Genomic DNA, 22675 nt, shown 5'->3' with positions numbered 1-22675 from the left:
TATCAACTTAATTTTTTAAGTTTTGAAGAACAACAATTATTAAGTTGCGTCAGCTAAGTTAGTTCAACTCAAATTTTCAAGGTAACCGACTGCACAGAATTTTTGAGTTGAAGATATCAACTTAATTTTTTAAGTTTTGAAGAACAACAATTATTAAGTTGCGTCAGCTAAGTTTTTCAAGTTCGTACAACTAAGTTTTTTTAGTTCAAGTTACTGGAACTTTTAAGTCTGTAAAAGCTTACTATTTTGAGTTTAAATTACCCCCCCCACACACACACACACACACTAAATCATCCACTGACAGTAAAACTGTTAATTTATGCATGTTTATTTGAACGACTTTGGCACAGCTTTACAATTCCATAATGACATCAGTATGGGCATTGGGCAATGTAAACGAGTTATACCCAAAGCAAATACATCTTTTTTTTTACTTTCCGACTCTTGTTGAGACCTTACAAATAATGCAATATTGTCAAAGATGACCGATAAACAGTTGTATAGTGCCTAAGTATTAATTCAGAAATGTGTAAATCCCCAGCTGAAAAAGCCAAATTGTCTAAACGTTCTGAATTATCTGAACTTTGAAATTAGCCAAAAATGCAAACACGCAGGCTATAACAGTAATTGTGAAACACAGCTTGCTTCTACTGAGAAACAATCAATATTCTCGTGACAGTTATATGACAGCTACAAATAACAGATTTTTTTTTAGTCAAAATAAAAGAACAACATAAAAACTATAAGGTGGTCCATGTGAAGACTTACAAAATATCCAAACATAAATGAACAAACATGATAAAATAAATCTTCCCCATGGAAAATGAATCACTGGTTTAACAGCTTGGTCTTGAAGCTCCGGACACGCTGTGAGCAATTGGTGGACATTTCCATGAAAATGTGCTGGATAGTTTCACAGGTATACTTGATGTCTTTTGGGAACTCCATGTTAAGGGCATAAAGCAAGCCAAAAAGATACGCAAGCGCAGTCGGGGTGTCTGGGATGTCTTTCAGGACAATGGTTTCCTCCAACACAAGGGCAATATTAATGACTGTGTCGTCATCATCATCAAGCACTGTGAGGACCCCCATCTTGATGCCTTTCACCTGTTTGTCATCTGCATCAGTTGCCTGACAAAACAAAAACACCACTGAAATAATGTCCTGTAGAAAACTAGTCAATAAAGAGTGATGTCTATTTGTGTATGGCCTCTTTGCTATACAACACTACTAAAAGCTGAAGGTCTTCCAAGCTGCACTCACCAGGCATCTAGAGAAAAGCTTCTCAGTATTCTCCCGCAGAAATATGGGAAGACCTTCCACAGCTGCCTGTCTGCGATGACTTGTGATGTCAGATGTCTGTTTTGGAAGAATATAAAAACAAACAAATACTTTTGTTTAGCTCTGTGAAATGTACTCCTGTATGTGCACTTGGTTCCATTTGTATTCCCATCTCTACAATTGTGCATGTAGGCAGATAAAATAATTGCAGGCTCTGTTAGTTTGTTAGTGTTTATTTTTGTCTTTTAAGGATAAGTTCACTATTTTGCACTTTGAGCCCTTGCACTTTTATCTTGGCTGAAATAGAGTGTTTGACGAACACTCAACGAACACCACTAACCAATCGGTGAGTTGCACATCTTTGAAAACGAACGTTTAGGGTTGATTTAAAGACAGGTTTGTGAATGCATGTAGCTAGCCATTCTGAAGCATGGCAGGGCCGATTCTAAATCAGCCAAAAGCTCAAGACTGGACCAATAGTCAAAATTCGGGTGTCAAACACTATTTCATCAACCCACAGAGGAGGCTCAAAGTGCAAAACCGTGAACGTATCCTTTAAATATTACTGTATTAAATAGACAATCAAGATGGAACTCGCTCACCAATGTAGCTGATGCAAAAAAATTATTAAGTTATATTCCATCAAAAGTGCAGAGTGCTAGCTTGGTAGTTCCTTCTTGATTAATGGTTTAAATATTAGTGGACAAACTGAAGAAAAGGGTAACACTTTACAATAAGGTTCATTTATTAAACATTATTTAATGTATTAACTAACATGAACTATACATTTGTTATAGTATTTAATAATCTTTGTTAATGTTAGTTAATATGAATAAAGCTGTTCATTGTTTGTTCATGTTAGTTCACAGTGCATTAACTCATGTTAATAAGATTTTAATAAAGTATTAGTAAATGTCGAAATTAACATTAACAAAGATGAATAAATGCTGTATAAGTGCAGTTCATTATTAGTTAATGTTAACTAATGTAGTTAACTAATGTTAACTAACGAACCAAATTGTAAAGTGTTACCAAGAAAGGGCCTTGTAGTCAATATAACAACCTGTTTGTCAAGCATTTCCAAAAGGGTTTCCATCTCTCGACTAAAGGCGCACTTCCTGGCACGATACAATTTCAGCAGACGAGGGGTCAACATCTCAAGGGCAGCTTTAAATGTTCCCATCAGGTCCTTGGTGGTCACACGAGTGAACTCTTGACAAATCTGAATTAAACAAATGCAATACAAATACAACAAGCTGATAGTGTGATTTCATTGTTATAATTAAGACTGCAAACTCAAAGCCATAATACAAATTAACCTACATACACTATCATGGAAAAAACATAACACAAATGCACCAAGTTCAAGAAAAAAAAAGATTCCTTACCTGTTCTTCAAGAAATAGACCGGGCCACCTCTCCAGAACCTCTGAGACCATGGGCTCCATCTCTACAATCTCCATTCTCCTAAGGGAGAATGTGATGTCCATCTTCTGTTTGATGAACTCCATGTCCTTGTTTTTCTTCTTCATGGCTTCAACCAGGGAAGACCTCAGGTCTTCCAAGTCATCCTGGGTGTAGCTTTCAGGATGATCTGGTACATGGTTGACCTCACCTCGTTTTGGTTTTTTCAAGGAAAACCTTCCCTCCGGACCACCATCCCCATCATCATCATCTCTTCTTTGCCTGTTGACACCATGATCATCCGCCTCCTCCCTTCTTGATCTCCTGTTGACACCAACCTCATTACATCCAGCTTGACGTAGTTTTGATCTGTAGTTCCCCATCTTGTACTTTATGCTGGTTGTCCATCCCGCATATCCAGTACCACCACCAGGCTCTTTGAGGCAGGGATGTTTGTTGACAAGTTCAGCAGCAACAGAATCAAACTCATGTTTTTCAGGGTAGGCTTTCACAGAAAATATTTCTTGTGCCAACTTGTCCAGAATCTCTTTTTTCACATCTCTGGTTACATGTAAACCCTTCCCTAATAATTCAAACGTGTCATTCCCCTTGCGGAGTATCAGTTCCACATCATATGAGAATTCTGGTACTGGGAACGGAGTGGGCCACTGTGAAACATTACTCCTATATGTCCGCACAACTGAAGATAAGCTGTGGATTGAGCCTGGAGATCCAATGATGGCTGTGTCAAGGGAAGAGATGGAGGATGACCGAGTTGGTGTTGGAGGTGGTGGTGATGGCATGTCCTCATTGCTCCACAGAATATGCAAGACAGCCTTTTCTGAAGGTAACTCTGCTATGTCAATCAGGTTGCAAACTGCCTGGCCAAAGTCTGAGTCTTCATACTGTATACAGAATTCACCCACAAGTTCAAGTTTTTGACGCAGTTCATTGTACAGTTCCTCTAAAGTTTCAGGAGCTTTGGTCAGCCGAATCTTACGGACGAGTTTGGGATTTATGTGGACCAGAAGCAACAAAGCCTGTGAGGACAAAAGAAGAACAGATATTTGCATGACACTTTAAACTGAAGCCATATACAGTCATGGCCAAAAGTATTGGCACACCTCAAGAATTGTTGGTTTTTAAGCAAAATTCGCAAACTTTTGAAGGTTTTTTGATAAAATAACCAAACCAGGATATTTTCAATAGCTCAACACAACTGAAACAACAATTGGTTTCCCCAAATGTAACAGAATATATCACCAAAATACTGTGGAAAGTGAATACTGCATGGTCGAAAGTATTGGCACCCTTCACAACAAGTGTCTTTTGCCGTGATAAAAGCACACTTTTCAGTGTTAAAATCCAGTGCTAAGGTTATGGGTAGTCAGACGTCAGCTGTGGTAGCACTCCTGAGAAATATCAGCCCATTTCTAACGGACAAAAATCTCCAGTTTACTTACTATACATCTGTTGGTTTATATGGACAGTATAAGGTTTTCTTCAAGTAGAATCGACTTTATTATCCTTTAGAAATGGGCTTATACTTCTCAGGAATGCTACCACAGCTGATGTCTGACTATCCATAACCTTAGCTGTGGATTTTAACAATGAAAAGTGTGCTTGTATCACAGCAAAAGACGGTTATTTTGAGTGCCAATACTTTTGACCATGCAGTATTCACTTCCCGCAGTATTTTGGTGATATTTTGTGTTGAATTTGAGGAAACCAATTTTTGTTGTTTCAGTTCTGTTGAGCTATTGAAAATATCCTGGTTTGGTTATTACATTAAAAACACCTTCAAAAGTTTGTGAGTTTTGCTCGAAAACCAACACATCCGGAGGGGTACCAATACTTTTGGCCATGACTGTACCTTGAAGACTTAAAATCAAGTCATTAACACATGACAAAATTATGAAAACATACAAACAGAAAGGTGCTTACCATTTCAATTTACTGCAGTAGCCAAGCCCTTGGGGTCACCATCAAAGTTCTACCAACTTGGTATGCAGCCAATGGGTGGTAATCGTTCAAAGTCTCTGGATCCAGGATCTCTACATCTGAGTGACAGTTATCAATAAGTTGGTAAGACCGATAATGTTCCATGTACCAAGATGATAATCTTGCGGTGACAAAATACACTTTACACCACTTGTCCACCAATATGTGTAGTATTCTAAAGAATTCTGGCAGTCCACTGCATTCACCCGCAGACACTATCATGTCCCTCACATACTGGGTCCCATACAAATGTACTTCTTTAGCAAGAGACACATAATCTTCATTTGGGTACTTCTTTTCTAGTCCTGTCCTGAGCTTTTCATCTAAAGATGATATTTTCACTCTATCTACACTACCAACATGCAATTTTGGCTTGAACAATTGCTGTGTGTAAAGAAGATATGCCATGAGGTGTTGATGCTTAGTGGAAAGGGTGAGTAGTACATTCTTAAAACAGTGAGCATCATTGATTGCCTGTTTGAAAAAACTATGCTTAGACTCAAATCTAAACGTCCACAGATCCACTAATGGCCCAAAGCACCGTGTGAGATGCACATAGTGATCAATGAAGTGATGCTTTGGTTTCAACTTAAATTCAGGAAAGGTGTCAGTGAGTAACTGGCGATGGTCAGACAATTTATTCCCCAAGTAACATAATGTTCCCTCTGATAACGTAGTAGACACCGTAATCTCCACAATTTCTTTAAGGTCCATTAAAATTTCCCATGACTGCTCTTGTTCAGGTATATAGTTCCCGATCAAGAGAGGTAGCAAACGTAAAAGTGCCCAGTTTTCATGTCCGTTACCGTTTACCTTTCCAGATACAAGGCTTGTCTTTGTAATTGCATGTGGCTTGTTGACCAAATCAGAGAATTTGTATGGAAACTGTTTTATGCGGTTATTCAGTCCATCGAATGTAATGAAACCTTTTCTAATCAATTCTTTTAAACACAAACTTAATTCCGCTGCGACAACACCTTCAAATAGATCATGCAAAAGATCAGGGGGAAATCCAGTAACTGGGTGGAAGAAAGACAACTTACTTAAAGCACAGGATGATTTAACACCATTCACACATGGCTTAGGCTTATCACTCAACTTGAGTTGTTCCACAAAAGAATCGTGTTGCGTAGCAGTTCTCAGTGGAAAGTTCCTTGGCTCACAATTTCCAATTTGGTCTCGACTGATGCAACAAAATCTGCAGAATTTTTCGACATTTAAAGCTTCCTGAAAACCTGCTAAGCTATGTGCACCAAGGTTATCAGCACAGACACAGAACACTGTTCCCTTTACAAATGTATCTAGAGTCTCAATATACACTCCTATCTTTTCAAGATATCCAAGATCCTTAATCAAAGGATAAAGAAAGGCATCATACCCAAATTGTCTGACATCGACAGTTTTTCCAAGACAAGCCAGTTGAATTAGGGGGAGAGTAGAGCGAAACTTGCTTGGTAAATTCAACAAAATCCAATAGACAGCAGTAATTTTATGGATTTTTTTTGAGGACCCCAAAGGATTACATAGTTCCAGGTCATCTATGTAAAGTCCTATAGAGATACTTGCATCTTGCACACCCAGAAGACCATTGTCTTTGTAGTACTGTCCGTCTCGAAAAGAGCAAAATTTACCTGGGTTGTCCCCTTGACTAAACACCAACTTCTCCACAAAATCTGGCTGTCTCAACAAAGTCCCAAGAACCTGGAGGATTGAAACATAAACAAATGTTTGTTTATGGGTTATTTTATATGTATACTCAGTAGGCTGAATTACAGGGAACTTATCTTAAAAAAAAAGATTTCTCCTGTGATCAGTGGCCAATGCACCCTTTCCTTGAGTGCTTACAATTAATGGATTTGTTTCCAAGACAGCATCATTAATCTTATGGAGAACGCTATCATCTAATTCAATGCCGTGTTCTGCAAGCACTGCTTTGATACCTGGTTGCGAGTGGGATTTTGAAAGATGTAAAATATCATTAAACCCCTCAACTATTTTCTGTACAGCGTGTCTACTAACATGTAATTCAGTTTGCATACGTAGAAAAAATCCAGCAGCCCTGTGTTCAAGAGTCTCAGCATCTACATACTCCTCCTTTTCTTGGACATCTGAATTTCCAGAACTACCTGGAAGTGTATCTTCCTCACTACAGATACCTAATGGTTGGTCAGAGGAATCTGTCTCAATGGACACAGGTTCATTTTCTAAGTCTGCTCTTAAACAGGTTCTGATATCACCATGCTTGTGTTTCCTACTTTTGTGTGAACTAAAAGTCTTTAGATTGTTTGTTTTAAAACTACATCTCAAGAAGGGGCAACACACAGTCTCATGTTTTTTTAAATGGCGTCCAAGGTGTTTGAAGAAAGACTGTTGCGTGCAGATTTCCCGGAATTCACATAGATTACAAAAAAAGGTGAATTTATCATGTATTTTGGCTGTCCTAAAATGTGATCTGGTCAAATGTGACTTTAAGGCGCCAGGTGTTTTAAAAGTACATACACAGTCACCGTAAACACACGGCCAGTAAGCTCCTCTACCGTGCCTGAGCCGATGGTGCCTAAGCAGACGTTCTTGACTGGCACTGGCAAAGCTGCAGAAGCGACACTTCATAGAAAACCTAGCACAAAAATAAGAGGAGAAAATTAACACAGTGACATACTTCGCAACCGTTCACATTAATGCTGTTGAGCTTCAGGGCTAAAACACACAAAGGTAGGGCTGGGTATTGTTCAAAATCTTTCGATCCGGTGCCAATTTCGATACCTCAGTTTCGATACCGGTTCCTAGCGATACTTTTTTCGATACCAATTTTATGAAATCCATTTTAAAAAGATTACATAACTAGGGATGGGAACCGAGAACCAATTCTTCTTCAGAACCGGTGCCCAGTGAATCAATTCCTTGGAACCGTTAGCATGCCTGCTTAACAATTCCGCGTATCGGTTCCGCTCGTTGCAAATGTGTCATGATGTCACACACGCGCTGCATTGTTTTGATTAAGAACGTGGCAAACATGGCAGAGGCAGAAGTTCGACGCAGAAGTATAATGAGGCCTTTAACGGGACGCCATGTTGCTTTCCGACAAGCCATCGCGTGCTATCTCACACACATTCATACACTCACTCACTCTCATGCGCACACACACACACTTGCGCGCGCACACACACTCTCTCGCGCTCACTCACTCACACACGCGCACACATACACACTCACTCACTAGTGCTCACGCACACACTCTCGCTCACTCACTAGCGCACACACACTCTCTCGCGCTCACTCACTCACACACAAACGCACACATGCTCACTCACACACACACTCACTTTGAGAAGTAGCTCACCTATACTTTTAGATTTGTTCTGAGGTTGCTACACATAATTTGTGTATACAGTATGTGCTCTGTCTTCTGATCAGATATTAAAGCGAGTTAATACAAACAAACACATTTGTACTTATTCCCTCACCCAATGAGAATCGATAAGGAATCGGATCGATAAGCAATCGTTAAATCCTTATCAATTCCCATCCCTATACATAACACATTACCTCAGAAAAACTTTGGTTTTATTTTTTTAGTTTGACTCATGCTCCTTAGCCAGTGCACAAAGGAACACATTTTTTTTATAAAGAGCTCATGCTCACCAAAACTGATTTTTAAAAAATAAAAAAATACAGTAAAACTTAATATTGTGAAATAGTATTACAATTTAAAATATTATTTTAATATATTTCAAAATGTAATTTACTCCTGTGATATCAAAGCTGAATTTTCAAAATCATTACTTCAGTGTCAAATGACCCTTCAGAAATATGAAAACAGTTTGCTGCTTAATATTTTGGAAACTATGATAATTTTTTTCATGATTATTTGATGAATAAAAAATTCAAAAAAGATTTATTTAAAAACGAAATATTTTGTAACATTACACGTTGTAATGTCACCCTTTGATAACTTTAATGCATCCTTACAGAAAACAAATTCTGACAAACCAACACATTTTTGAACGACAGTGTGTAACGTTACATTCAGTAGGTTATTTATTGAAATATAAACACTGGAGTGATCAACAAGGTATCTCTTCATTTACCAGTCGAAGACGGAGCAACTTTCTGCTCTTATGTTTACTCCGTGCACTGTCAAGGTCTTCATCATATTTGTCGTGGTACCGGTCTTTGCAGCAATTATTTTAATGCGAATACTGAATCGCGCGCTGTTGGCATCGAGCCTGGAGAAATGTACCCACACTTTTGATCGACTTTTCCACATCTTTAAGGTATTATGTGTGTGTGCTCGCGTCTCATATGAATATGTGCGCGGAGAGTTTGTGTGTGTGTGCTTGCGTCGTCTCATATAAGTATGCGTGTGAAAAGTTGTGGGTGCGCGCGCGCGTCTCATAATATGAGTGTGCGTGAGCGACTTTATGTGTGTCGTTGTGCATTTCATATGTATTTGTTTGAGCACTGACGTTGACGAGTTAACTCCTTAGGTAACGTTATCGAATTCTGGAACTGGAACCGAACCACATGTCATTTTTAGATAAAGTTACTCGATAGTATCGAGGCAATTCGGTCGGTAACGTTACCTAAAAAGTATCGAACTCGGCAACTTACCCAGCCCTACACAAAGGTCGCATGCTAGAAGCTATATAAATCTAGTTAACCGTATCAAACCGAAGTTTTGTATCAAAGTTTTAGCACGTTAGTTCTACCTTGATCACGAGCAGCAATGTGAACTGTTACCGCCGGTGCTTCGGTTTCAGGTCAATGAGCAAAGCAGACGTGCATAAAACAATGCCATATCATTCATCGAGAATAACAAACATAACGGCAACACAAATCTTTCAATTAATATGTGGACAAGAATTATATTGAGCTTAGCTGTTCAAAATAAGCTACGTTAGCTTCTAACCAATTAACGTTAGCAAGTGTGGGATTTTGTATTGCCATTAACGCCTCGCCTGGTTATGATTTATCGATTTTGTTTCGCGCAATGAAATGTAATACAAATACCAAATGCATATACATATTCATATGATTAGCTTACCTGTTAGAATGAATGTTGTTTATCTTCGGCCAAGAAGTCAGAGAAATTTACCGCTGGCATCGTGACAAAATGGCGGACGCAAACTTTCAAACTGTCGAAGAGAGCTCCTGGCAAAATCCTTGGAAACCCCGTGGCAGCCGGTTGCCATGACAAATTTCAAATGAGCATGCGCAGATAAGTTGACCTCACTTTAACTGGGTGTCAACTACAACTTAAAAATAAAATCAACTCAATTTATAAAGTAAGATGAACTTTTACTCAGAAACGTCTGAAAGTGAGTTCAAGTGGCTTACAACAGATAGTTCAAGTTCCAACTAGCAATTTTATTGTCAGTGAATGCAAAAATCTTAGTAAGGTGAACAATTTTGAGTTGTCATCTTTACAGTGTGTATAGGAACGAAAGATGCATTTTTTCAGGACTCATTGCAGCACTTTGCATTTCACTTCCCTATCATTGCGGATCTTCTGATGTTTGTTTCGTGGTGATGACCGTGAACATGTCCTCTCCCTCGAAGAGCAATTGATTCGCTTTTCACCCGAGTGTGTTGTCTGGTGACTGTGAAGATTTTATTTCCGTGAAAATGCCTTCCCGCACACAGTGCAACTGAATGGCTTCTCGTTCTTGTGTGTTTTCTGGTGTCTGTTAAGAGTTGATTTCTCCGCAAATGCCTTCCCACACGTAGAGCACTTGAATGGCTTCTCGCCCGTGTGTATTTTCTTGTGAGTGTTAAGATGTGATTTATGTGAAAATGCCTTCCCGCACACAGAGCACTTGAACGGCTTCTCGCCCGTGTGTGTTTTCTGGTGCATGTGAAGATGTGATGTCTGTGCAAATGCCTTACCACAAACAGGGCACTTGAATGGCTTCTCGCCTGTGTGTGTTTTCTGGTGTCTGTTAAGATGTGATTTATGTGAAAATGCCTTCCCACACACAGAGCACTTGAATGGCTTCTCGCCTGTGTGTGTTTTCTGGTGACTGTGAAGATGTGATTTCCGTGAAAACGCCTTCCCACACACAGAGCACTTGAATGGCTTCTCACCAGAGTGTGTCTTCTGGTGAGTGATGAGATGTGATTTCCGTGAAAATGCCTTCCCACACACAGAGCAATTGAACGGCTTCTCGCCCGTGTGTGTTTTCTGGTGAGTGTTAAGATGTGATTTCCGTGAAAATGATTTCCCACACACAGAGCAATTGAACGGCTTCTTGCCTGTGTGTGCGTGGCTCTGTGGAGATAGTATCTGCTCCATGTGACTGATTCTTCAGAGCAGAGTAACAGTCGCGGGTGTTGTTGAGAGTTAAAGGCACCCTCTAAGCTGCGTGCATGTCTGTCTCAAATCGCCAAAAAGCAAACTCTCACTAACGTCTAACCGACACACAGTAACGTCTCGTAAGTCGGGCTACACGCGACTACCAGTTGTATCCACTAACGAAGACACTTACTTGTTGATGCACGGCGTGTCGATGTCCCTGTAACCCGTCTGAAGAGATCGCCACGAACTCTCCCAGTCGCCAGACAATCGTGCTCGCCAGGCTGGGTCTCGCAGGAGAAGGGTAATCTGCAGAGCGAGGAGTTGCGCGTCTATCCTCAGTGAAATCCCTCTCGAAATGGTCTTGAGGCCTAAATTTAAGCCCCTTATAACTCCCCTCTAGCATCCAAATCCTTTGTTCTCGACTTGGCCTATCATGGACTTTGCATTCAATTGTTAATTTTTACATTAACAATCCGCATATGTAGCAACATAGCTTAGCGAATCTGGCCATTGTAATTTAACCTTAATACGTATGTACATTATACTGCGTAATTGTACACTTCTGTTTGAATAATTACATACATCTCCATGCATAATTCCGTGCTTCCTGTGAATTTGCTAATATTAACCCGACAATGTCCTCTAAACTGCAGAGATTCATCTTCATGGTTCTTTCGGTAAAGTCACGTAAAGGACGGCTGCTTGCGTTGTGGCCGAAACGTCGTGAGAATTATTTTATTATGTTTTATTTTTATTACTTTATTACTTCCCTTCTACGTGACTTTACCGAAAGAACCAAGAAGATGAAAAGAACCTTGGCAAAGGAAGATGCACCATGGAAGAGGAGCGCCTCTTTGAGGTGCAGCGCATTGCCAGGGCGACGTGCCGCACAGAAGAGAAGTGCTTCCGAGACGTTCTTCTCAAGAAGCGAATCATTCAAGTGAAGTACTTCATTGATGAGACGCATCATCGCGAGATGAAGTGTGCTGAGGAGAAGCGTCTGGAGCAGGAGGAGGAGAAGTGTCTCGCCAACGTGAAACGCGTCGAGGAGGAGAAGCGCCTCGTGCAGGAGCAGCGCCTCGCCAGCATTGCTACCATCATCACCACCGCTACCGCCGGCACCTCCACTACCACCACTGCCGCCACTACCATCACCACCACAGCCGCCACCGAAACCACCGCCACCACCGCCGCCACCATCACCGCCACCACCGCCACCGCCGCCACCACTACCGCCGCCACCACCACCACTACCGACGGCACCATCACCACCGCTACCATCACCACCACCACTACCGCCGGCACCTCCACCAACACCCCTGCCACCACCACCACCGCTGCCACCACCACCGCCACCGCTACCACCACCGCCACCATCACCGCCGCCACCGCCACTGCCGCCACCACCACCATCACCGCCACCACCACCACCGCCACCACCATCACCGCCGCCACCATCACCGCAGTAACCACTGCCACCGCCACCACCGCTGCCACCACCACCATCACCACCACCACTCCAGTGCAGGGCCCGATTGCTCCAAGCTTTGGAGAAGAGGACTTCCAAGCAGAGAAGATGGAGAAGAAGACAGAGTTGGAACAGGAAGAGGAGAAGGTGGAGGTGGTGGAGGACGAGGAGGTTGAGGAGGAACAGGAGGAGGAGAAGGTGGAGGTGGTGGAGGACGAGGAGGTTGAGGAGGAACAGGAGGAGAGAATGGAGAACACAGAGAAGGGAGAAAAGATGGTGGTGGACGACGAAGAGGTAGAGATGGAGGACGAGACAAAGGAGGAGGTGCAGGTGGTGGAGGTGGTGATGCAGGCTCGTGAAGGACGCTACTGGGCAGTTGGAGGCAGTCGCCCTCCAACAACAACGGAGGGAGGAGGAGCGACGCTCACAACAATGAGCGGAGCGCCGGGTGGCCAAAGCACAGCAAGTTGGTACAGTAGGGGGCACAGGTGGTGCATCAGCCAGTCATCTCGGTCATCTCGGTCAGTCGACCCGTGGCACCTGCTGGGTCTGCCCCGTGACCTCCTGCCAGCGGGCGTTCGACACTTCACGTGGTAGCCTCAAGGTGCACTTGGCCTGGCACAAGCGTCGTGGTGGCGTCACCGCCACTTAGTGGCGAATGGCGGTTGTTGTTGTTGATGTTGATGCAGGGAAAGAAGAGGAAGCGAGGGGGCCTTGCTCGCGTGGCGAGAGCGATCACCTCACTCCTCCGCCGCGTGCTGTTTTGTGGTGGCATGTCCACCACACAGTAGGGGTGGTTGTTGTGGTCGTGGATCGCTGCCAACCATGACCACTATCACCAGACTACCCACCCACCCCGTGACACATCCCAGGCACACACCCACACACCCCGTGATACACGTCACACACACACCACATGGTTCCCCCCCGGAGAGACGGTGCCACTGGGACCACAGCTGTGGAAGGAATCTGAGCAGCAGATGCCAGGACTACAGTGGAGAACGACTGCTATCAAGACCCCTCGCACAACAAACACACACGGGACTAGCCAAAAAAAACTAACCGGCCCCAGCTTGGACTAATAGGTGCAAGTTAATACTGTTCTGAACCTGTTTAATAAACATATTTAAGGACACTCGTGTTGAGCATGGCGCTTTTAGCAAACGAGTGTGTTTTGTTATAATTTCCGTCATAAACTTTTAATAATCATCTGAATGGTTTAGCTTGAAAGCGTGGTTCATAATAACGTTACGCAAAAAAAACAATCGTCATCTTCTAGTCTGTAACATACGACCTTCGGTGTGTATATACACCAGTGTGTATGTGTTCAATATTTTGCTAGTTTTAAAATTTGTGACGAGTTTTTTTGCTAATTGCATTGACTATTGAGGGGTTACCAGCCCCTCGCACCCGTCCAAAGACCTCGTGGGCCACTGTGGTGGCTACGAGCCTTCCCTCCGGGACATTGCTCACATCCACCACAGCGTCACCGTCCGACACCGTCAATGAAGGAAGGGGGTTGTTTTGTCAAAACTTTACTCGTGGGAGGGGATTGATAAACAACAGGGATTGCCTCCTTCTGATAAACAAAAAACGAATGAAGGGGGCGTGGGAGCGTGGCGTAAGGTGTGGAAAGCTGTAAGTCACAGGTATCAATCGAATTGGGTCAATGACACCAGCACACGAATGGTGGGGTCGTTTGGAATGATGTTGCATTGATGAAAGATGAAGTTCTCCGACGTTGCATTTCATGAACTTTACATTCAATTGTTATTTTTTGAATTTACAATCTGCATATCTAGCTATTAGCTTATGTAATCTGGCTATTGAGCTTAATCCTGAATACGTATATTCATGTCACCGCAAAATTCGTGTTAATTTGCTAATATTCACCCTGCAATGTGCTGCAAACTGCTGCCAGTTCAAAGGCGTTACCAGGGAAATGCAGGCTGAAGTATTTTTGTCATACACTTTTAATGATAATCGAAATGGCATCGCTTGTAAGCGTGTGTGTATTTACACTGCTGTGTAAGTACACTTGACTTTGACTCCTGTGTGTGTGCACGTGTTTGTTGTAAGCATTGTACAGTTAACGAACGCTTAGATAACTTTAAAAAATTAGATTTTTATTAATCTGCAAAACACTATTGACGTTAATATTGCTGTGCATGCACACTCGCGTGTGTGTAGAGGTAGTGTAGTGGTTAGCGCACAGCTTAATTCTCGGTCACGTTAAATTCATGCTCACGGCCAACACCAGGGAATGTGGCCCAACAGTCGGTGGCAGACGCCATGTAAGGCGACAAGTGCCTTCAGGGTGTGCGAGTGTTCGGGAACGCGGAGGCTCAGGTGTGAATGTCGGGATGAAGGGGTCATCCTGCGGTGGATCGCGAGCGTATCGGGTGGTCCCAGAGACACGCAGGGTGGGTGATCTAAACTATTCAAAACAAACCAACCCCTCTTGAAATGCCTGAAGTTTTTTCTTCTTCTTGGTTCTATAGGTAAAGTCACGTAGAAGGGAAGTAATAAAATAATAAAAATAAAGCATAATAAAACAATTCTCACGACGTTTCGGCCACAACGCAAGTAGCCGTCCTCAGGTGGATAACCAGGTCTGTCGAGGCGACAACGTCTGAATGAAACAGCACACGTGCTTGGAGCATTTATATAAGCTGGGTTGGAAGGGGGGGAAAAGGGCGCCTTGACAAATGAATATGCATATCAAGAGGAATTTAGCATATTTATGGGAAATGCAGGTATGTGATTAGTACTACTTATGCCCGTGCATTATGCAGGATTAGCAGCATCAAAGGGAGGGGATATGGGAAATGCAGGTATGTGATTAGTACTACTCATGCCTGAAGTTTTGGCTGATAAAAAATAAAATAGTGGTGGCGATAAAGTGGAGCCTGGAAAAGTAGGCACGAACCAAAAGCGCCGCGTTTATATCCCCGCTCTAACCCCACAGTCCTGCCGAGCTGCTACTTACAGCAGGAAGCTTTCAGAAATTCAACAGTTAAAAAATCAATACGTAAACGTCAAATAATCATACTGTGTATATATATGAATCCATTGAGAGGGCAGATCCAGTAGTGAATAGTGTGATTCTAAATCGACCACAATGTGATACTAGTAATTATAATGCCATTCAAATCCCGCAGCCCGCAGTTCGCATATAGATACATACACAATGTTTTCATTCGAGCACAGTGTGATGGAGGCCGGTGTCGGAGGCAAGCGGAGCGTCGGCCATCACCGCGAAGTGCTGCATCGGCGGCAACTCCTCGTCCTCTACTCCCGAGGTCGGTGTCCCCGGTACGCCGTCGTCATCCCGACCTCGCTCGTGGGTACGGGTAGTCTTCCTTGTGTCCATACTTCTTGAAGACAGGTTTACTTCTGACACCAGTTGTAATGTAGTAACTCGGCGGGAGACGACTTCACGGGTAACACACTCTTTATTTTATCAAACTTGGTTACAGGTGACTAACACCTACTTTGTATCTCGGGTGACAAACACCCACTTAGCTACTTGGCGACTAACGCCCACTGAGCTACTCGGATGACCAACATCCACTTAGTACTCGGGTGACGAACACCCACTTAGCTACTTGGCGACTAACGCCCACTGAGCTACTCGGATGACCAACATCCACTTAGCTACTCGGCGACTAACGCCACTGGGCTACTCGGATGACCAACATCCACTTAGTACTCGGGTGACAAACACCCACTTAGCTACTTGGCGACTAACGCCACTGGGCTACTCGGATGACCAACATCCACTTAGCTACTCGGCGACTAACGCCACTGAGCTACTCGGATGACCAACATCCACTTAGCTACTCGGCGACTAACGCCACTGAGCTACTCGGATGACTAACATCCACTTAGCTACTCGGCGACTAACGCCACTGACTAAGTCTTCAGCTCCGTCTTCGGGTCTTCAACTGGGTAACTCTCCCCGAGTGCTCTCGCGCGTCCCCCTTTATACCCCACCTGCGGACGTCGCTGCGAGCACCCACTTATTCGACCAATCGCCGGGCGCTGGCTACGATCCTCTTTTCCCACATCTCATCGTGCCTCACCACTCACGCCGCGCCGACTGTGACAGTGATGGATCACGGGGCGGCGCGGGATGCGGGGTTGGGCACGCGTTGTGGGCGTGGTGTGGACGCGCGCGCCGGGAGTGACAGATGACGGGGCGGCGCGGAGTGAGTGGTGAGGCACGATGAGATGTGCGAAAAGAGGATCGTAGCCAGCGCCCGGCGATTGGTCGAATAAGTGGGTGCTCGCAGCGACGTCCGCAGGTGGGGTATAAAGGGGGACGCGCGGGAGCACTCGGGGAGAGTTACCCAGTTGAAGACCCGAAGACGGAGCTGAAGACTTAGTCGCTAAGTGGATGTTGGTCATCCGAGTAGCTCAGTGGCGTTAGTCGCCGAGTAGCTAAGTGGATGTTGGTCATCCGAGTAGCTCAGTGGGCGTTAGTCGCCAAGTAGCTAATTGGGTGTTTGTCACCCGAGTAGCTAAGTGGATGTTAGTCATCCGAGTAGCTCAGTGGCGTTAGTCGCCGAGTAGCTAAGTGGATGTTGGTCATCCGAGTAGCTCAGTGGGCGTTAGTCGCCAAGTAGCTAATTGGGTGTTTGTCACCCGAGTACTAAGTGGATGTTGGTCATCCGAGTAGCTCAGTGGGCGTTAGTCGCCAAGTAGCTAAGTGGGTGTTTGTCACCCGAGATGCAAGTAGGTGTTAGTCACCTGTAACCAAGTTTGATAAAATAAAGAGTGTGTTACCCGTGAAGTCGTCTCCCGCCGAGTTACTACATTACAACTGGCGTCAGAAGTAAACCTGTCTTCAAGAAGTATGGACACAAGGAAGACTACCCGTACCCACGAGCGAGGTCGGGATGACGACGGCGTACCAGGGACACCGACCTCGGGAATAGAGGACGAGGAGTTGCCGCCGATGCAGCACTTCGCGGTGATGGCCGACGCTCCGCTTGCCTCCGACACCGGCCTCCAGGACGCGCACGCCCGGTTGGCGGAGTTGCTACTCGCCGCCGCCGCTGTCTTGGCCGACATCTCAGTTCCGGCGAGCGGAAAAACGGCTGCGGGGGTCGTGGAGGAAGCGACGTTGGAGGATTCCCGCCAAAGGGCGCTTCGCGCCAAAAGTCTGGAAGTTGCCGCCGTTTTTGGGGGGCCGCCACCGATTGGCGGGAAAGACGGACGCCACGTGGCCGGACACCTCCGCGCAGCGCAGCCCACGTCATCGGCGCGCGCCGGAGCCCTCCATTTTGCGCCTGACAACCGAGCCGACATTTTACACAACTCCAGCGGAGCGCGGGAAAATCTCTCCGACGTCGACGACGATCGGGTCCTCCAGCAAAGATTGCCCGCGCTGTCGGCGTTCAAGGCGGATGGGGGCGACTGGGGAGCCTTCCAACGAAGGTTCCTCGCTCATCAGGAGATGTCGGGGTGGTCCGACACCACTGCCCTGCGTGCGTTGCCAGCGATGCTTGACGACGACGCGCTTGCAGCCTTCACATCTGCTGCAAGGTCGTCCCGCTCTACGCTCCAGGCCGCACTACACCTGATGGCGAAGGTGTTCGGGCCGCCCTCCACGTGCCGCCACCAGTTCTACGATCGGCGGAAGGTGGCTGGGGAAACGACGCTAGCCTACCGCACGGCACTGCTCGCCTTGGCGGACGCGGCTTTTCCACGCATGGATAAGGAGGGGAAGGACGCCATGGTGACGGAGCAGCTGCTGGTGTTGGCCCACGAGTTGGGGGTCCCCATCAACGTGGCAGACGAGATGGAGATCTGCTCCCTGGCGATCGCCACGAGCATTCACGCGTACGAGGTCCTCAAACGCAAGCCGGGGGTCGTCTGCAAATGGCCGGGGAATGCCGCACTGGCCGCCACGATCGCCGAACCTCAGCCAGCTGCGGTGCAGGAGCGGGGCTTCGCTGCATCGTGTCCGGGGGAGTGGAGAACGGGAGGTCGTTCGCCCACACGTTCGCCCCGCAAGCTGGAGCAACCGAAACCTACGACGTCCGTCGTCTGCTACAACTGCGGCCTTCGGGGTCACGTCGCAGCCGGGTGCCGGGCCCCGCGTCCGCGCGCCGCAGGACCACGTCGGGACGACGACCAGGGCCACAAGTCATCCCAACAAAACCCGGCAAGTCGCGGCACCTCACACGTTCGGTCCACAAACACGGCACATTCGGGTCGCCGCTTCGCGGTGGGGGGTTCGCGGCTGGGTGCCGGGGGTTCAATTCGGCGAGGGGGGTCCGTACGCGGCCCGCAAGCAGTCGAGTGGTCCGAATTGGCCCACAGGATCGTGGCTGCGTCAGCCGGGTCGTCCGTGGTAACGGGGTTCATTGACGGGGTTGAGGTCCGGGTGCTTGTTGACACGGGTGCGTCGGCCACCATCATCTCGGACCTTATTTATAACATTCTTCCCGTCCAAAGTAGACCCCTTCTGCCAGTAGACGTGCCATTTTATGCGGCGAATGGGGGATCCCTGGGGATCATCGGCCAGATTCGGGCGACTATTTGCATTGGGGACATTAAATTAGCGGGCCCTATTTTTGTATCATCATCGCTGGCCGTTCCCTGTTTGCTAGGTACGGACTTTTTGTCAAAAATGCCCATCAAAATTCTTATTGATCAGGCCTGCATAGAGCTTCCGTCAGGTCGGCGGGTTGCCTTCTTGTCGAGCCCTATCAAAGTGCGCACGGTTTGTGCGACGGTGCAGGCGCTGGCGACTCACACTGTACGGGTACCCCTGGGATCGCAAATGTTAGTACCCCTTCGGTTCAGGAAGCCACTCGAGGTGGGTGCGGAGGCACAGGGGGTGCTGTTGGGGCCGTCAAACAGAGCTAGTAAGGGCCTCGACTTAGCGGTTGCTCAAACCGTGGTGAGAGGGGACAGTGAGCCGTTCGTAATGGTCCTGAATACGGGGTCGCGGCCGGCCGTTATTGCGCAGGGAACGGTGCTGGCTCACGCCGCGCCGCTGCCCGTTGAGGAACGGCTCGTGGCTCAAGCAGATTTTACTGTCGAGTCGCATCCTCAAAGTGATGAGGGGACTGAGTGGTTGGACTCGCTGTGTGCGGGTTCTGCTAACTTGTCCGGGGTGCAATTGGGAGCATTGAGGGGTTTGCTCATCGAGTTTGCTGACGTGTTCAGCAAACATAAGTACGATATCGGCTGCACTGACCTGTTGCGCCACCACATAGCTACAGGGGACGCGGCCCCTATTCGTCAGAATCCCTTCCGGCTCAGCCCGGCCGAGAAGGAACATGTGCAATCGGCGGTTAATGATATGTTGGCGGCCGATATCATTTCGCCCTCTTCTAGTCCGTGGGGTGCTCCCATTGTCCTAGTAAAGAAACAGGACGGGTCCTTGCGGTTTTGTGTCGATTTCCGCCGCTTAAACAAAATCTCGATGGCGGATGCGTATCCGCTCCCCAGGATGGATGAGTCGCTGGATGCCTTGGCGGGAGCGCAGTTTTTTTCCACACTCGATCTGCTTTCTGGATTTTGGCAATTGCCACTCGATAACGAGTCTAAACCTAAAACTGCTTTCCGGACACCTGGGGGCCTTTTTGAATTCAACCGTTTGCCCATGGGCTTACATTCCGCTCCCGCCACGTTCCAGAGACTCATGGAATTGGTTTTGTCGGGCCTCCAATGGGATACCTGTTTGATTTATCTTGACGATATTATCGTCTTTAGTCGGACTTTCGAGGAGCACCTCCAGCGACTGAGAGCGGTGTTCCTCAGGATGCGTTCCGCTAAGCTTAAATTTAAACCGGCTAAATGTTTTCTGCTTCGGGAATCGGTCAGGTATTTGGGCCATATCGTGAGTCGTTCAGGGATCTCGACGGACCCTGCTAAGACGCATTGCGTCAGCTCATGGCCAACGCCAACCTCGGTCACGGAGGTTCGTAGTTTCATTGGTTTTGCCTCCTATTACCGTCGTTTTGTCAAACAATTTGCCACCATAGCCAAGCCCCTGCACGCTTTGACGGCTAAGGGTGTGAGGTTTCACTGGGGGGCAGAGGAGGAGGATGCGTTCTGCTCCCTCCGTGACGCTTTGGTGCAGGCTCCCCCCTTGTGTTACCCCGATTTCACACAACCGTTTTTGCTTGACACGGACGCCAGCAATACGGGTATCGGGGGGGTGCTCTCACAGTTGGTCGGGGGGGTTGAACGGGTGGTCGCCTACGGTAGTAGGGTTCTTTCCCCCGCAGAACAACGCTATTGCGTAACTCGTCGTGAATTGTTAGCCATTGTGTTTTTTACACAGCAATTCAGGCCGTATCTTTACGGCCGTCATTTTACGGTCCGGACGGACCATGCGGCTCTACAATACGCTATGCGCGTGGCGCAGCCATCGGGCCAATTGTCCCGATGGTTGGAGGTCCTTCAAGACTACCAATTCACGACGATTTACCGCAAGGGGTTGCGGCACTCAAACGCGGACGCCTTGTCGCGGTTGCCGCCGTGCACGGACTGCACATGTTTGTTGGGATCAGCGCGGTGCAAACCCCCGGTCGCCGGCACCCCGGGAGTTGCGCTCGCCGCCACTGACACCCCGGGAGAGGACGCCCCCACGGGGAGGGATTCGCTGTTGTCGTTGCCCCTCATTGAGTGGGGCCGCCTCCAGATGTCCGACAGCTCCCTACTTACGCTGCGTCGGAAAGTTGGCGCTCCCGAACAAGGGGAGGCGCGGGTCGGTTCCTGGGTGTGCAGACAGGGCCTGTTGATGAGGTGGGACAACATGTCCCGGCGTCACGTGCTCGTTGTGCCTGTTGCTATGCGGGGTAGGGTTGTTCTGGCAGCTCATGAACGGCTCATGCATCTGGGTTTTCACAAAACGCTCGCCCTAATCCAGCGAGACTATTATTGGCCGGGGATGGGTAACGACGTGGCGAATATTCTTAAGGGATGCGTAGGGTGCGCCAAAAGGAAACCGCCACCATTGGCAGCTAATCCACCGCTGCAATCCATTCAGGTTTCGCGTATAAACGAATTGGTAGCGTTGGACATCTTGGGGCCCTTTCCGGTTACACCAAGGGGAAATAGGTTCCTGCTGGTTGGCGTGGAATACTTCACCCGATGGCCTATGGCATGGCCGCTCGCCAACCAGTCGGCTGCGGCGGTGGCGGACGCCTTTGTCCAGGGTTATGTGTTGGACAAGGGCGCCCCCGAACGCTTGCTGACGGATCAAGGGAAGAATTTTACGAGCGTTTTGTTGCGCGAGGTGTGCGACCTGTTGGGTACAAAGAAAGTGCGTACTTCCCCCTACCACCCGCAGACTGATGGGATGGTTGAGCGTCTGAACAGAACGATTACGTCTATGTTGTGCCAACAGGTCTGCGACGATCAGGTTGATTGGGACTTACAGGTGCCGGGGGTACTCGCGGCCTATCGAATGGCCCCTCATGCGGCGACAGGGTTTTCCCCATTTTTTCTTATGTATGGGCGGGAGGCCGATCCGGCCATGGACGTCCAACTGGGGATTTCCCAGCCACGTGCAAAATCTAAATTGGCAGACCACATCAAATTTAATATCGCCAAATTGACTGAAGCGCGGGAGGGGGCAAGGTTGAATTCGCGGTCGCGGCAAATTGCAAACGAGAAATTGCATGAGCGGAGGGTGCATACGCATGATTGGAAACCAGGCGATAAGGCCTGGCTGCATTGTCCACATGCACCGTTGGCTACGTCCCCCAAGTTGTTGAGACCTTGGAGGGGACCGGTGGAAATTGAGCGGGTTGCACGGCCCCAGAGTATACAGATTAAATGGGGGAAACGCCGTTGGTATGTGCACCCCTCCCGACTGAAGCCCTATGCGGCACCGTGTGACCCCGTTCTGTGCCGTGACGACCGGGCGTGTGATGTGACCGTCGACTCGGGGAGGGAGGTGTCGCAGGCTGATCCTCACGTGTCTCCACCTGACCCACCCCCAGTTGCCTCGGGCTTGACGGCTGCTGACCGTCGAGAGCCTGAACCCCGGGGCACGCACGAGTCCTCGATGCCTGGCCGATGTCTTCCTGAACCGCCGGCACCACCGGACGTTCAACCGCGTCTGGTGCCGTACGACGGACCGGCAAGGCGGACTCGGGCTAGGTCTCAACAATTTTCATGAGGACGGTTTTTGTGTGCTCTACACCGAGCTCGCCCGGTGTTCCCCTCTGCCGCGGTAATGTCCCGTTGTAGGGACG

The 22675-nt window shown here is 47.3% G+C and overlaps 1 long non-coding RNA gene and 2 pseudogenes across 6 annotated transcripts; 1 reads left to right on the top strand and 2 right to left on the bottom strand.

Annotated features, from left to right (window-relative positions):
- The window catches only part of LOC144738284 (uncharacterized), a 432396-nt pseudogene that overhangs the window by 45616 nt on the left and 364105 nt on the right, over window positions 1-22675 (top strand).
- LOC144738276 (uncharacterized) overlaps window positions 1-22675 on the bottom strand; it is a 71962-nt pseudogene that overhangs the window by 15280 nt on the left and 34007 nt on the right.
- LOC144738342 (uncharacterized) lies at window positions 313-10092 on the bottom strand. 6 transcript variants are annotated; one of them, XR_013589222.1, is made up of 7 exons: window positions 9731-10092; window positions 6318-7303; window positions 4630-4745; window positions 2670-3725; window positions 2345-2503; window positions 1264-1359; window positions 313-1131 (listed from the first exon to the last, which is right to left on the bottom strand). It is a non-coding gene; the product is annotated as an uncharacterized LOC144738342 (long non-coding RNA). The 6 variants fall into 6 exon arrangements; XR_013589221.1 differs by having other exon boundaries at window positions 4630-6387; window positions 7186-7303; XR_013589223.1 differs by having other exon boundaries at window positions 7186-7303.

This window comes from Lampetra planeri, chromosome 81 (genome assembly GCF_965212315.1).
Source record: "Lampetra planeri chromosome 81, kcLamPlan1.2.h2, whole genome shotgun sequence".
NCBI lineage: Eukaryota > Metazoa > Chordata > Hyperoartia > Petromyzontiformes > Petromyzontidae > Lampetra > Lampetra planeri.
The sequence above is the reverse complement of the archived record's forward strand: the minus strand, read 5'-3'. Positions and strand labels throughout refer to the sequence as shown.